This window comes from Chenopodium quinoa, unplaced genomic scaffold, assembly GCF_001683475.1.
Source record: "Chenopodium quinoa cultivar QQ74 unplaced genomic scaffold, ASM168347v1, whole genome shotgun sequence".
Lineage (NCBI taxonomy): Eukaryota > Viridiplantae > Streptophyta > Magnoliopsida > Caryophyllales > Amaranthaceae > Chenopodium > Chenopodium quinoa.
Window position 1 is genome coordinate 75417 of NW_018745080.1, and position 5603 is coordinate 81019.

The window sequence follows — 5603 nt, forward strand, 5'->3', positions numbered from 1 at the left end:
GTCTTGCTCACCAAGCTACTTAATGAGACTCAACCATTGACATTTCACAATTGTCAAATTGACCATCCTTTTCATTGTTCATTTGCAAGCCTAACATCCGTATGGGCAGTAGACCTGTGGTGATACGTCTATATGACTATACGAGTGTAGGTACAATGGTACATTTGACAACGGTTGAATTATCACATTGGTATGTAGTAAGAGTGAGGCTAAACGTTGAACGAACGGAGATGGGGAGATTCGCATACGAATCAATTAAGGACGTGTTTGGCACTAAATCACTATTTATTGAAAAATTTCGGGTGTTTGGTAATGTAGTGGGTGAAAATAGTGTTTGGTGGTAAAAGTATGTGGATTGCTAAACATCGCCCGCAAATCTCCACATAAAGCCCACAAAATTAGAGTGAAATGACACTTTTGCCCTCAAAGTAAAAAACACAATTTCTTCTCTCTATTCTCTACTTCCACTTTCTCTCTCTAAAAAACTTTCCGAGCGATGTCGAGGCGGCCCGGCAAGGAAGTGGCGGCACCGGCGGCGGGTGGACAGCGGTTTTCCGGCGAGAAGGTATTTTTTATTAATTTTGTTTTTAAAAAATAAAAAAAAAAGTTCGGAGGCGGTGGCGGCGCCAAGGCCAGACGCCACCACCACGGCGGAGGCGCCTAGGCCAGACGCCGTGACGGTGGCGGCGGCGCCTAGCCCATACGCCACCACCACGGCACCAGCGTCTGGCCAATGCGCCGCCGCCGTGGTAGTGGCGTCTGGGCTAGGCGCCGCCGCCACCGTCACGGCGTCTGGGCGAGGCGCCTCGTTATATATTTTTTTTTTTAATTTTTTTTTAAATTTGTTTTTTCTTTTTTTTAATTTTAAAGTTTATGTTTCTGATTTTTTTTTTATTTTGTTTTATATTTTGTTGCTTTTTTTAAAAAAAAATTTATGTTCCTCTTTTTTTTTTTTTAATTTTTAATTTTATGTTCTTGTTTATTGTTTTTGTTTTTTTTTTTTTTGAATTTGTTTTTTTACTTAAAAAAAATTTTATGTTCCCTTTTTTTTTTATAAATTTTTTTTAAAATTTTGATGTTCTTCTTTTTTTAAGTTTTTATAATTTTATATTTTTTAAGTTTTGTGAGTTTTTTGTTTTGGTTTAAAAGATGCATTAAAAAAACTTTATTAAAAAAAATTTAATTCAAAAAAAATTAAAACAAAATTAAACAAACGCAAACAAAAATCCATAAAAAAAAACATAATTATAAAAAACAAATCAAAAAAAAAAACAAAAACAAACAAATAAACAAAAAAAAAATTCAAAACAAAAAAAAAAAGAAAAAAAAAGAGAAATTAAATTTTAAAAAAAAAAAATTTTAAAGCAGCCCATAGTGGCGCCTGGCCAGGACGCCGGAGCCACGGTGGGGGCGCCTGGCTAGGACGCCGCCGCCATGGTGGCGGCGTCCTGGCCAGGCGCCCCGGCCGTGGCTCCGGCGTCCTGGCCACGCGCCACTCCCATGGGTGAGGCTTCCCCACCAGGCGCCTATGCCACGGTGGCGGCGTCCTGGCTAGGCGCCACAACCACGGCATGGCCTTCTCGGCTAGGCGCCACCCACCATTTCGTCCTTACGATACGTTACGAACCTCGTTTTCCGGCGACGATGGCGACTCTCCGGTGCATATCGCCGCCGACGACGTCTCTTCGGTGATCCACATTTTTTTAGTGCGAAAAATTTGTTTTCGGTTAAAATTATAAAAAGGGCAAATTTGTCAAAAAATTATAAAATGCGGGCTTTATGTAGTAATTTGTGGGCGATGTTTAACAAATCCCAAAAGTATTTGTCAAAAGATACAACTACGGAGTATTATTTTTGAAAAATAAATAGTTATTGGTAATTTTTCTATTGGTTTAGGAAAATATATTTATTTTCATGTAAAATATCTAGCTAATATCTACTTTACCAGACACTCTCACAGGAGTCACATCTATGTTTTGTACTTCTTGCGTATTTTATTACTTGTTCCATTTATCCATGCGCGGGGTTTTAGGAGAAATAGTAAAAAATAATAAAATATGAAGAAATTGGGGTTGGTAGAATAATAAAGCATGATAATTGGGAGGAGAGAGAATTTAGTAATACTAAAGTATGATAGTTGGAGGGTCCACTAGAGAGAAGATATTAGTAAGATATTGTGAAAGGTCTCCAAAAAAAGAAATGAAACAAGTAATAAAATACGGTCGCAAAAAAAAAGTGGAGCAAGTAATAAAATACAGAGGGAGTAATTGATACTAGTAGTTAATAGTTGATCACACATCTAACCTAGGTTGCACAAGAACGGATATTGACACGGATACGGGTACGAAACGGATACGGAAAAACGTCTATCTTAAAATAAGGGACGCGGGTACAGGATGTTAAAATTCATATAATATATTTTTACAAAAATGAATTCGACCATATATTTGTCATTTTGTCCTATCATTAGATCATACTTTATCATATTAACAATGAGGTATATATGAAGGCACCCATATTATTTAACAATTACCTTATTTATCTTACTTTACTTAAATTTCCTCATTTAAAAAAAGTTGAACAACCCATATAATAGTAGGATATGGTCCGAGACATATCGTCGGGTGTCCCACGAGTGTCGGTGTCTTACACGGTGTCCGACACGGACACGACAGTTGAATGAAGTGTCCATGTAACCTAGCATCTAACAAATACTTCCACAATTACTCAAACAGCTAAGTTTTGTCAAACAGGGTATAAAGTTAATTACTCTGTGGTTATTATAAAAAAACTATGACAATAGGAGAAGTATGTTGGAGTAGTCTTCATAATAGGTGTTGTGAATGATGGGAAATTAGTCCCACATTGGTAGAATAGAAGTTGGTTATATAGGTTAGTCTATATAATTTAATGTTGGGATATGATGGAAGTCCCACGTTGGTAAATAGAAGAAGTTAGCTTGTTGAATACTATTTAGCTTGTTGTTGGGAAGAAAGTCCCACATTGGTTGAATAGAGGAAATTAGCTTACTCTATTCTATTTAACTTGATGTTGGGAAAAAACTCCCACAAAATAGGAAAAGTTTAGCTTGGAGCTAGTGTATAAGTTTAATATTTGGAGCATACAAGTTTTAAACGTGAGTCAAGGATTATGACCACAGGCCCGATCGGGCGGGCTTTGCCCGGTTGGGCGCGAGCATATACTTAGAAAATTAATGTTTGCTCGCCCAATAGGGCTAAGTTAGCCCGGTCGGGCGCGAAAGCAAACTTATTTTCTAAAGCGTTGATGGCTCGATCAGGCGGGCTTTGACCGGTTGGGCGCGAGCCAAGTTGAAAGTTTTGTTCGTTTATTTGCTCAATCGGGCGAGTGTAGGCGATTACTTTCCAACGGATAATTGTTTATGATAATCGTGACTCTTCATTAAAAGTCAGATTATCTTTATTAATTATTGTTTGGAAAATAGTGACTCTTGGATTAGATGTTGTACATTATATATATTTATGGGCTCCAAATATAACTGACTTTTTTAACTTCTTCTTCCGTCCTTATCTATTCTAATTGTTCTACTTAAAGTGTTCCGAGGGAGTTTCAATTGCATTACTTTAAGGGAAATCCTTATCTATTCTAATTAAGGGAAATCCTGGAAGCATATTAACCGATAACTCATAGCAATCATAGTGGGGGTTAAAATTGCTTTAAGGACAGCGTAAACACGTCCCTAATTCTTCATTACCCATAATTATTTTCTAACAATCTTAAAGCAATTTTAAAAATTTTGTCATGGAGAATGTCATGAAGAGTGTTGGTGACGCTGGGAAACTTGATCGATTCGATAGCTCCAATTTTACTCGTTGGAAGGAGACCATGAAGTTTTCTCATCACAATGAAGTTGTTCTACATTCTTGAAGTTGATATTAAGCCCATTCCTGAACCGAAAGAACATGAAACTAATGTTGTGAAGGCTGAATGCAAAAAGCGTGTTGAGGACGAAGCACTATGCAAAGGATACATTTTGAATCATCTTTCAGATCGCCTGTAAGATCATTACATACCGATGAAGAATCTAAAGGAAATCTGGGACTCTTTGGAAACTAAGTACAATTCAGAAAAGCAAGGGGCAGATAAGTTTATTACTATGCAATTTTTTTAATTTACTATGAATGATTTTTCATCTGTATTAGACCAAGTGCATGAATTTCTTATCTTGGCCACTAAATTTAAGGATCTTGCTATAACCAATTTGGAAAAACTACTTGTGAGGGGAATAATTGCAAAATTACCCGCTAGTTGGAATGATTATAGGAAGAAACTTTTGCATATTTCTGAAGATTTTACTTTGGAACAAATTCAGAAAAACATTTACGGATTGAAGAGGAAACTCGGAACCGTGATAAGAAATCTGATGGTGGTTCTAGTTCCAAAGTAAATTATGTAAGTAATGAACAGAAAGGGGGATGTAACACCCTAGAAATTCCTTTCCTTTAAAATACCTGATTTTGCTATTTTTAAAATACGAAATAGGAAAATCTAAGACATTATCGCCACCGTGATAACGGTTAAGGCAATTATCAAAGACACATAGCGGAAGACTCACTTAAAAACCATTCTAGACAAGCCAACTTTAAAAGTCAAACCAAACGAAAGTAAAGTCAAACAAAGTCAAACAAAGTCAAATAAAATCAACCTACAACTTGGAACCATTGTAGGCCTTTTTCAAAACCCAAACGAACAATAAAACCTTTGTGTTAGTCTCACAAGCAAATATATATATAGAAATCAAAGCAAATAAAACACATCATATTCTTATGGAAACTAAACAGGATTCGCTCTTCACTCGTGCCCATCATGAATATGCTTCATCACCTGAAAAACTTCTCTTTACTTTGTCCCCACTACTCGCCATTAGAAATGGTCGTCGTAGGGCCAAGATAAAGACAAGGCCAAACAAATATGCAAACACACAATCAACAATGCTGAGTACATAAGCATAAATTGTACACACTAACATGCTTCCATCCTATCAACACAACTTACCATGTTGCACCTGTTTACAAGCATACAACATACAACACAACCAATAAATAAATAAATAAATTGATTATTTAATTTGATTATTCATTGAACGGGTTTCCCACCAAATCCCAGCCCCAAAGAATTGGGGTAAACTACTCTGGGAGCTAACCGGGTAGGCATAAATGTCACATGAGAGTAACGGACATCCTGCGCATAAAATAATAAAAGGAAAATACAGTGTCATGTACTTCAAGTAGAAGCTATGGTTAAATATAAATGTAACACCCCCAAATCTCCCTCTATGGAAATAGTAGTATAATACGTATAATTATACCGTAGAGATATACTTAGGTGTAATACCGCCGCATGATTACGCAAGGCTACTCAAACTACTAATTAAAACTACAACTTCGCAGCGGAAATTCAAACTCTTTCTTTATTGATACTTAATAAAAATAGTAACCAATGTTATGAGTACTCAAAATAGAAACAAGACCAACATTCCTAGATCTAGGTGAAGCATATCCCGGGACTCCCAAAATGCTCATTTATTGACTCCACCTAAAAAATAGTCAACACTGCTTACTATT